Source organism: Triturus cristatus, chromosome 6 (assembly GCF_964204655.1).
Source record: "Triturus cristatus chromosome 6, aTriCri1.1, whole genome shotgun sequence".
Classification (NCBI taxonomy): Eukaryota; Metazoa; Chordata; class Amphibia; order Caudata; family Salamandridae; genus Triturus; species Triturus cristatus.
In genome coordinates this window covers 802,795,769-802,807,856 of record NC_140589.1, presented here as the reverse complement: position 1 = coordinate 802,807,856, position 12,088 = coordinate 802,795,769, and positions in this window count along the sequence as shown.

Below are 12,088 nucleotides of genomic sequence, written 5' to 3'. Positions count from 1 at the left end.
AGCGACATTTCTCCTATTATCAAGAATGTCGCTAACCCTGTTAGAGACAAAAAAAGCAGCGCTAACCGCAGTTAACGCTGCTTTTTTACGTCTGGTATTTTTCTGACTTAGCCATGATATCCTATGGAAGGAGGATATCATGGCTAAGTTTGCCTGTCCCTATCAACAAGGTAACGTGAGATTATCGCTGGGTTTCCAGCGATAATCTCACGTTAGCCTGTTAGCGTGAGGATTTTTATCGCTATTGAGATAAGCGTTGCTAATAGCACGCTATCTCATCGATAAAAATTCACGCTAGCCGGCGATAATTATCCTAGCGCTAAGTGCGCTTAGAGATAATTATCGCCGGTTGTTGTTGATATGCCCCCATATTCTTTTATGCAGTTCCAAAGTATGCATCTTTTCTGACAGAATGACAGGCTGAATAGACCTTGATTTGACTCGGGTTTGCAATTCTAATAGCATAACACTTCACGAGTAGGGCAATTTCTTCTGCCTCTTATGTTAAGTGACTACAGTGCACCATTGTCATTATGCCTAAAAATAATGTACCGCTAGCTGTAATACAAAGTACGACCATCAGCATTCTACCTGTGGCTGTCAAGGTGAATGCCCAATGCTTTTAGAGGTTTCTTTTATGAAGTATTTCTATCACCTACCTGCCTTTGTTCAGACTGAAGGAGAATAGGTAATGAAGAGCCACATTATGCAGAAAGGCATGTAGGGCTGTCCTATCCCTACATACCTTGGAAGGACTTATTGTGGGCAACAGAGCTTACCTCGTCTATAAAAACTATGGGCCTTATTTAGATTTCGGCAGTAAGGGTTACTCCGTCACAAAGGTGAGGGATATCCCGTCCGCCGAAATATAAATCCCATAGGATATAATATACAGTAGCGACTCCTGGAAGGAGTGCTGCGGGGCGTGGCGGGGCGAGGGAGGGGTAGTAAACTCCGGCTCACAGGCGACTGGAGTAATGTAAATAAATAAATAAATAAAACGAATTTCATTGAGCGCTGAAACGCCAAATGGCGATGCAGCGTGCACAATGAAATTTGTTTTATTTATTTACATTACTCAGGTCGGACATGAGCCAGAGTTTACTACCCCACACCATGCCCCTCTCCCGCCTCGCCCTACTGCTCCGCAGCACTCCCTCCAGGGGCCGCTACTGATAATATGGGATTTACATTTCGGTGGACGGGAGATCCTTCACCGGCAGAATTTATAAAGTGTGAACCCAGCCTCTGAGGGCAGCAGAGCACTTCGCGCAGCAATACAATACGAACTCAACATCTGAGGATAGAGAAACTAACAGGTATCTTTATAAAAAGAGCTAAGGACAAGAAATGCTTACAAATGCAGAAGAAACACAGCTTTTCAGGCGGCGTGGTAGCTCCCAGCAGCCTTTTCGGCACCAGCAGTGCTGCAGACGTCGTTGTTTGGCATAGGGATGTTGACCGTTGCTTGAAATATATAATCTTCCCTGTCCACCTTTAAACTCTTACAATGAACGCCCAGCTGTGTTTTTAATTAAAATGATTGGCACGGGAACGACTGACTGGCGAATCCTAGAGGGCTGTGTTGTGAAATTAATTAACATGGCAGGTACTCAGAGGGTCAAATTCTAGAACTGGCAAGCTTTGAGGAACCTGGGCCATGACGTGAATAATGGCCCCGAGCAGATGGGTGCACTGGTTGGAGTTGGCACCGCAAAAGAACACGTTCAGTTTAATTTTTAGTTATTTTCGCATAACTCGGTCCCATAATGAACATTCACGAAATTATATTTCTATAGCATATCAAGAGTACTATATCCGATAGTTTCATCTTAAACAAGTTTACGAATGTAATAATTAGGTCGCAATTTTCAGAGCTTCCATTTGACATGAGTGTTGATTTTAGAGCCATGTAAAATTTGAATTAGCAGAAGTAAAAGTTCTTTATTTGAGGAAGTAAGCATTGAGTAATCATACTGCACATTAATGTTTATTGTGTTCTTTCATAATGCACCCGAATTTTCTGGGCACTGTCTACCCTGCATTGGGTCAGTTTTTCCTAAATAAATCTCTTGAAGGCTTACTGTGTCTCAACATAAGATCAGCTCATTAAACCACTGGCATGAGCCATGCTTATATTTATTTTACAAATGCAATCGATGTTGACTTTATAAAACCTAGGTCCTCCAGGTAGGCCTTTCGTTTTACATATGTGTTGGCAGTAGTCCATATCAAGCATACGTAGGCATTACTGGCAAAATATGAAGTGCCAACTTTTGTCTTACTCAAAAATCCTGCAGCAAGAATAAACAGGCAGAAAGTGGTGCTCAATAAAAAATAAAAAAAATAACAAAATTGATGTTAGCTTTAGAGAGATGAGTTGAAGGCAGACTTAGAATGTTGAGTTCTGACTTACACACAGCGGAATAAAGACGTCTACAACTACTCTACATGTGTGGCGTGGTTATTGGTGAGTACCAGAGCTGGCAGGATGCGACAGTGGGGATGGGGGTCTCCCCAAATTGGTACTCCTTTTGTCCTGGGTGACCACCATCTGCATTTCCAGGTCATCTCTAGTTAATGATTGGAGTGAGCTTGTGAGATAGGCATAGGACACAGGTATTTTATCATGACGGGTCATGCTGGCTCAGCATATGATTAGACCAGGCTACAGCTGGTTATGTCTTACACAATATCACCTCAGATATGCATCATGATGGCCTCCACTGCCTCAGAGTAGAGTTGAGCACCTATTTTTATGTGCATGCAGTGTATAAAGACAATTAATTTAACCTGTTATTTCTCCAATTAAGTGAGTTATGTTAGACAGCAGAACTCAGAAAGAGGCACCCTTACTCACTGTTTTCGAGCTTTACCATCTGAAAAGGAAGGCTTGACTCAGAGATATATTAGGTAAAATGAATTTACTTTACGCACTGAAGGCGCATGAAAATAGATGCAGCGGAGTTCATCATGATACAGCCCCAGGTCCTTCAGCAGTCCATGATGTATGCAGTGTGCCTATTGTCGGTGATATTGTTTGTGTAAAGGGGATTGACACCTGCTTCCTGGTCTAAACATGCACATCAGGAAAAAAAAAACTGATGAAACATGTGGTTTAACAGTCACAGGGTGCACAGCCTAAAGGAGAGGCCCATGGGCACATGTAACTCCAAGTAATCATTATTTTGAGCTTTTCTTAACTTTAATCTTGTCCATTATTTTTGTCCAGTTTCAACAAGATGAGATATATATATTCAATTTTTTCATATTTTATTAGCTATGAGGTGATTCCAGAACATAACTCTCCACAATAGTTTGTTCCATTGTATCTGACAGGGATAATTTCATCCTTTAAATTAAGCCCAATTCATTTCTCTTCTTCAGGGGCAACTGTGAAAAATATTTAAGGAAAACATCCCATTATAATCAGCGCCATCACGTCATGTCTAACCCAACCAATAAACACCCCATGTGACTTTCATGTATTAAACATACACATTTTGGGCCATATTCTCAAGGAGCTATCGCCGAGTTAATGGCACTTTATCGCAGCCAAAGTCGCAATAAATTCATCACCCAATTCACAAGCTGGTGCTAACAGCCCATAGAACCAGTTTACCAGCGTTGGCAGCCGCAAAAAACATCGCCACAGATAACCCCGGGAACTATCGCTAATGAGATGCAGAGTAGGCATTCCTGTGCAAAAAGCCACAACGACACCACTCCACAACATTCTCAACGACCAGCCACATTGGCGATACGATCACAAAACATGCAATAAGGAGCGTTAGCAGCAGGAAATTAACACCTGCTCTGACCTGGTGCAAAGTCGGACAACAACCGGCAACAGACAAGGGAGCACAGCCCAGAGCCAAACATGAAGAACAAAAGATGCACCCGGGCAACTGAACATGCAGCCCAGAGCCCCAATAGGGCAACAACACCCACCGCCACCACCCCCAGGACCCCCCACCCGATTCCCCCGCCATGACCAACACTGAGGCAGCGCAGACAAAGACAGCGACCTGCTGAAAACACACCAACCTCACAGACCCAACACCTGGGAACGTCATTGCCCACCACAGGCACGGAGGACAACCATCCTACGCATCCTGACCACCATTGCCCACAGGCCGACGGTACCAACACAGCAGACAACCATATCCCTCCGCAGACTAAGCTGCTGGCTGTGCTGCACCTGTTGGCTTCTGGGACCTGCCAACCAACAACTGCCAGAGTCCAAGGAGTCTCACAGCCAACCCCATCCAAGCACCCCCAACTGTCTGGGATGCTATCATCAGCTTGTTACCACACTACCTATCCTTCCCCCACACTGCGCAGGAACAGCTGGAAACCAAGCAAGGCATCAAGCCATAGCTGGATTCCCTCACGTGTCAGGGGGAAATTGAATGCACACATGCCCCACTTGTGCCCCCTGGTGACACTGCACACAATATCCGAAACCGAAAGAACACACATACCATCACTGTGCAGGCAATAGTGGACCACCTGGGAATCTCCACCAACCTCGATGCTAACCCCCATTCCGAGTGCATGAGTCCTACATATTCTGACAGCCCATCATCCCCGGCGCTTCTTGGCTGGCACCTACGTAAATGCGATGCTCGTTGGAAAGTACCAAATGAACACACCACACAACTCAACTCCACAACCATGCAACTCACAACACTGGGAATGCACACGTCACAAACTCACATACAACATGTCAAACAACCGGCCCACCCACCAGACAACAGCACAGCTCACTCTGGCAACCTGGGCCAGCCATGCACATAAGCCATCAACTGCATGGCACCTCAGCCACACAATAGCAGATTGTGGGAAGAGGTGGGGATCAGGCATGTGCGAATGAGGCAACTGACCGATGAATGACAATGTACAAAATGCCAAGTGTGGCGTCGAAGCGATGGCCAGACTGAAGTATGCAGACCACACACATATCCATGTTCACATACACCGCTGGTGTATGGAGTGCAGTGGATGCAGCCATGTCACCCCAGCCAGTGGGGAAGATCCCGGAAATGTAGCTTGTTACGTCCCCCCTGTAAGCATGAGCGGAGTGGGCTGGCCCGGCATATGCTGGGCACATGTAGGGGTGTGAATAAAAAGCATGTAGCTCTGGGCGTGGCCCTCTTCCGGAATTCCCAACGACTCTGCCAGGGCAGCGCCCCTCACCTCACCACGAGGCCAACGCCGTCGCCATGAGTGGTGTTGCCTGTGTTCCTGTGCACCTGCTGCACCCAAGGCTGCAGGGCCCTGTACCAGTCCTGCCAAGCCCGGCGCACCCAGGCCTCAATGCACACCTGCCGACACCAGCGTGTGTCGACGAGGGCCCACCACGTGCCAGTGCAAGCTTTAAGCCAGAGTGCCGCGAACCTGGCAGCCTCCTCACACCATCACGGCCTCCGCGACACCGGCCCGCTGTACTCCTTTCTCGTTGAGGTACTCCACCTGCATGCACAGCGGAAAAGTAGGTCACACATTTGGAACTGTGTCTTGATGACACTATGGCAGAGAACATCAATTATGACAGATTTTATCTTACTATCCTCCCTTTGATGTGGTGACACCAAGTCTGTGCATAGCAGTCCATCCACAGGTGTCCGTGGGCCCACGCAGACTACTGCCCTTGGGCCACGCTGCCTTCGAGTCGTTCACACATGTGGGACTGAGTCTTGATTTGTCAATGGTGGAGTACATATCATTGCACGCAAGGAGAGGTGTAAGAGGACGACGCGTTTCAGTCCAGAGGGTAAAAGGAACATCATTACGGAGGTGATCGAACACCATGACAACTACCCTGGTGTCACTAACTCTGTGTATCGCGAGCCAATGACACGTGGCTGTGAGCCACTGCTGACAGCTGCCTCCGGCCTACACTGCGGTCGAGTAGGTCACACAGTTGGAACTGAGTCTTGATCACACTATGGCCAAGAACATCAAGTATGGCAGATTTAACTCACTATACTCCGTTCGATGTGGTGACACCAAGTCTATGCCTGGCATCCCAACCACACGTGTCTGTGGCCCTTGATGACTATGGCGGCGGCCTACACTGCGTTCCAGCAGGCCTCACGCCAATCCAATCTGGTCCGTACCAGGCAGGACACATCATCGTCGCTGACTGAACACCAGCTCGGCTCTGGTGCTTTTGCCTCCGTCAACAACAAGTCACCCCCAAATGTCATGTCAACGTCGTGTGCTAGAGTTCTAGGAGGAGCTCGCTGGCCTGCGCTGACCGCTGCCTTGAGCCTCCACTGCGGTCGAGTAGGTCACACTATTCGAATTCAGTCTTGATTTATTTGTGGCTGACTTGATATCATTGTACAGGCCTCAACGCAGACTGCATCCCCTTTCAGCTCCGGTGCCACTAAGTCTGTTCCCCGAGACCCATGGACACTTTCTGGTTGAACTTTGGTGGTGACTGAGTCCATGGACTTGGGATTGTCATCGCCATCATGTCAGTGACTGACTTTGTGGGTAAAACGATCCTGTGACATTCCACTCCTCCATTTGATGCTTACGGTCAGCTTCCACCCTCTGCATCATGCCCTGGAGGACACCTTCCACTGTCTCCCTCAACCCTCCGCCACATACACCTCAAACATTGATGAGGACCCGCTTAGCTCGCGTGGCCCACACCGCTAGTCACCATCCCGTGGCGGGGTGCCTGTGCCGGCCGGAGTGCATCCGGGGCCACTAACTCTGTGGTGGTCAGATTCGGGACCCTTCTTTTGAGATGTTGGATGGCCTCTGAGGCAATGGCCTTGGGGTCATCAATGCCATGTGTCTGTGGCCCTGCGCTGTTCACTGACTCCGGCCTCAAATGTGGCCCACCGGGGCTCACACATCAAATCGAGTCCTGACAGGCCCGGACGTCGCATCACCACAGGAGGCACACGTCACCACCGCCAGGACCAACTCCACCCGCCAACTGCCAGTGTTAAAACGGTCATACTGGCAGACTGACCGAGTTGCCTGTCGTGGATGCCATCTTCTGCCTGATCCCCTGCTCAGCACTTCAGGTGCCACTAGCTCTGTGCACCATGAATCATCATCCATTACTGTTTTGGTTATGTGCTGTGGAGAGCTCATGCAGCAGTGTCACCTCAGGCAGTGTAGGAGACCTGGGACGGCGATGAGGAAGATGATGCAGGTGTGACACCCCCCCACTGCAGCTGCATCAGGGATATCCAGAAGGGACACAATCGTAGACATTTTTTTCACATGAGCACACTCAGCTCTGGGGACCCAACCGCAGCGCACTGAAACTCACGGACACTTCTTTTTGTATGTTAACTGACCTCTGTACTTGCTCCGGCTCTCTCCATGTTGCTCAGCAGTTGACTTTGTTATGCAGGTGTTTTCTGTTTCCATTGCACTGGTGTCCACTGTTCAAGTTGTTGCCAGCACCAAGCACTCTGTGCGGGCTGCCTTATCCTCACTCCACACACATCCAGCACAGGAATCACTGTACATGTAGCCCTGCCAATAAAGGGGGCGGGCGCACGTGCCCGTAGCCAGTTCAACATGATATCTGTGTGTGTCCCTGTCATCTTGTTGTATGCATGAGGGCCCTAGGACATTACATTGTGCTGTGTACAGGGGATGCAGACATGTCACCGCAGGCAGCGGGTTAGAGCTTGGACATGTAACTTTGTCGTCACCCACACAATTCGTAAGGGCAGTGGACTGTGCCGTCGTCGGCAGAGCCAACGTGGGTTTGTGACTGATATGTGCGTGCCCCTGAGCGTAGTTCTGTACTGGGAATGTGCATCTGCATCTGTCTCAATGGCTGTGTGGGTCTCCTTTGTGGGGTGTTGGTGATCCCTGAAGGGCAATAGACACCCGCATATGTGCTCTAGTTCACCTTCCATGGGTTCGGTACACACCTCCACCCTTTGGGACACCTCCTTTTGGCATTCTGTAACCTGGCATTGGGGTGCCATGTGTGGGTTGGTGAAGTGTTGTGAGCCTGCCGTGCTTGCGAGTGCTTCAGGCTGTGTGGTCTGTTGCAGGGGCTGGGTTCTCCTCTTAGTAGCTTGGCTGCCCTGGTTCTGGTGGTGGGTTGCGTGGGAAGTCCATGGGCTTTTGTAGGGCGTTGGTGTCGAATGTGTGGTGGTCCTCTCCAGCATTAATGATGTGTGGTCTTCTTATCTCTGCTGGAGGTTTTGTGTGTCCCTCTGCAATGTGGATGGGAGATGCATGTTGATATTGTGTTGACATGTGTGTTGGTGCATTGTTCTTGTTTACATGCAGACTGTATGACAATGTACATTGTGACTGTTTTGGAGGTGCAGGATTTCGATGCGGGACAGTGTACATTTGGACTACATGACGGGTGTGAGGTTTTACGCATACATTTCCATTTCACAGTTTCCAGCTCTGTCAGATGTAGTGGGCCTGTTTCTGAGCGTGTGCGGAGCCAGTTGTGCCCTCTGCTCTGCAGTGTTGGGGTTGCACATTGTGACACATTGTCGTCAATGTGGATGTGCTGTTTTTGCTGTGTGTGTGTGCTGCAGTGTGCCACAGGGATGAAGGACATGATCCAGGGTTATTGTGGGTGTGCAGTGTGCTCTGCTTATTTGTGCATGTGTGCAATTGTGCCCATCTCCCCCAGTCCCCCCAGTCCCTCGTCTTTACTCACCCTGTTGATGTTGTGTCAGGTCCTCCAGAGCTGTGTCAGCACTCTCGACTCCTTGCACCATCTCCGCACTGTTGACTGTAGCCTCCGTTTCCTCCAGCTCCTCCTTTATCGCAAGACTCCCACCTTCTGTCGCCATTGCTGCCTTCCTGTTGGCGGCGTCCTTGTGCCTGGTTTAGGTTTTCACGTCATGCCAGCGCCTCTTGGCCTCCTCCATTGGCCTCCTTGACAATCCAGCTGCATTCAAGGTAGTCTGATTGTGGGTCAGTTGCTGGTTGTGTTCTGTCACCTCCATGACTCTGGTCTTGTCTTCCTGAGGACTGCACCCCATCTTACTCTTCCCCTTGGCCTTCCCCGACCTCATTGTTCCTTGCTGGTGGTCTGTGGGGCTTGTGTTGTTCGCGTTGGCCTCTGCACTCAGTCAGGGTGCATCCATGTTGCCACGCACTTTGGCTTCTTTCTGGTGTGTTGTTTTTGTTACTTTTCTAGTGCATTTTCCTGCCAGATGCGTGGGATTTGCAGGCCTGCCGCTGGTTTTCGCTGCTTTTTGTATCTCGATTGGCCTCATCGCAGTTTTTTTGGCGTTCTCGTTTCGTATTTTGGCGGCGTGGTGTTGATCTTAATGCGGTCAGCTGAGGCGTCATCTGGTGACTATCGCATGGTACCGCCGTGTTGTGAATACCTGGTTAACACGGCATAAATTTCCCGCGATGGACTGCGAGGTTGAGGGTTGCGTTAAGTAACTTTTGCGATGGTTATCACACGTTCTTGAGAATATACCCCTTTGTTGCTAAAGTAATATCCCCAAACAACAGTGTTCACTTTCAAATTAACAACATAATCAATGCCTAAGCTCCCCACAACTAATCCTGCGATTTAAGAAAATTACACCTAAGTGCCAAAACAGCTTTGATCCAAACACAAGCTGATAACCCACATGCAAGTCGAAAATCAAGTTACTTTGAGTTACATGGGTCCACAGGACTCACCTTTAGGCTGTGCACCCTGTGATTGTGGAACCACATGGTCCCACTGACATAACGAAACTTGAGAAGAAACCCCTGCAGGGCACGTGGAGAGGCTCCCTCCAGACTCAATCAGGAGCTCTCAGGGCAGAGTACTGTGCTGAGGGGGCCCCTTGGATCTTGGGCCCCCCGCGCACCACGGGGGTCTGCAGGGGCCTGTGTTACGCCACTGCATGGTCCATCAGTTTTTCCCCTGAAGTATTCTTGCGCACACGGGCAGATCGTGAAGTAGGAGCTAGCTGGACGCCATTAATTGCAGCTTAAGAGCTTTGATTGAAAAATACATTAAAACTTAAGTGTACATTCTGCATTATATTGTGCTAAACATGCCATCAGGCTCTGTAATTGAAAACTTCTTAATGTCCATGAACAGCAAAATGATCAAAATGGAGTGGAGATGATTAAGATGGAGGAGGGCTGCCAGGATGCTTCCATCAAAGCCTGTGGCTGCATTTTTCATTTATTTTTAGTATACTGTATATGTATCACTCATATTGTTTCTTATCTTCTGGAGCTCTGAAGGTTACAACACGTTTGTCTCTGAAAATAGATCACTCCATTTGTTCTCTTTTTTGCATGTTTACCAGAAGTATGCAAAGATTGTGTTTGCTTGTTCGGGATTTAGTAGTCTCAATTTATAAATATCTTTAACACAGATGCAAAGGTGTTTTACTTTGTGTTTTATATGTCCAATAACGTGTTTACTTTCAGGTGTACAACTCTACTCCGCAAAACTATGGGGCATATTATCAAGAAAGGCGATAAAATTATCGCCGTTTTAGCGGCAGAAAACTGCCTCTAAAACGGCGATAATGGGCTTGATAATATGCTCTATGGAATTCCAATTGAAACCCATGTTAAATGTGAAGAACGTCTAACATGGGTTTCAATTGGCTTGATAATATGCCCCAAAGTAAGACTGCAGAACCCCCGATTTGCCAGGGAAGCATCGGTTTTCTCTTTATTTAGCAATAAGTACATGAAGGTCAGAAAATGTATGTTTTCTATTCGTTTTGTCTCAAGTTTTCTACTTTCATACACATTGTACACATAAGAGATATGCTGCCCAGCTATGGACTTCTGCCTTGGTTGGTAATACTCCAAGTAGAAGTGTGTAACGTTGTACAGTCTAATTTTGCACAACTTTTTTAAACTGAATATTCACGTTGGAAGCTTGCAAAGTTAAACAAGTGTAGCAAAGTCAATAGGTCTAGGCTCCAAAAGGCCAAACTATTTGCTTTAACATTTTTTTTGTATTGCCATTCGATGCAAACTCGTGCATCATTACACGAGCAAATGTAGCCGGCAATCTTGCAATGGGTTTTCTTTTAAAGAGACCCCATTCCAAGATGGGTTTTGATTGAAACCTATGCGTTACAAGAACCAGGTACATGCAATTTGAATAGCTTATGCACGCAAGTGTCATGATGCATGAGTGTGCAAACATCATGTTCCATGATAGTCATTTTATTATTTTTCATTTACCATCCTAAAATGGCACATGGCAAAGTTAGTATAGTAAATGATAGACAAGAAAAAAGTGCAGGAGAGAGCAAAATAAAACAAGCATTAGAAATGCAATAGGTCTCGCATTTTTTTGAGCTAGAGCTATTGGAATAGTTTAACAGCTACCGGACAGAAATTGCCATTTTGCAGTTGCGGAACAGAGCAATTCTCCTTGAAACTGCCTGAAAGTCTAAAACAATGTTGATAGCCTACAAAATAAAAAGGCAGATCAGGATGACCAGGAGGAACCGCGGGTGTATTGGGATGGCCAACGCAAGCAAACAATGACTGAAATCGCCTGGGCATGACCCAAGCACGCAAAGGCGGGAGAATCAGAACCAATGCACCAATCAAAACCCTGTATTTCTAAATGGCACAAAAACGAATAAATGGCAATTCATGGGCGTGCCAAAAGCCGATAAAGGCCATAACAACAAGTCTTGCAGACAGCGCATGCTCGCTCCCAAGGCTCAACCTAAAAAAGGAAAGGACTGGCCCAATAGCATGTTGCACCTGAAGGGCCCTCATAAAAATAAAATAAAACAAAATAAAATAAAATAAATAAATTAACACAGGAAGTGGGAAAGGGTGTGGGTTTGGAAGCATAGAAGTGGAGTTAATAGAGGGCAGAGGGGGCTAAGAAAACGAGAAAAGAGAGAAAGAAAACACACCCATGCATATTGAGTGCTAAATTCTAAAAAAAAAATGTTGCCTTGAGTGAGCACTGAAGGGACAAAATGTGGGGCCAAAATTCTCCTGAGAAGGACAAACACAAAAATAGGGAAGTAATCACATCAAGAACAGACACATTAGATAGACTGGACAGCAATTCAGTCATTGGCACGGGGATGACCCAAAGACCACTCTAGGCATACGTTCTGCATAGGAA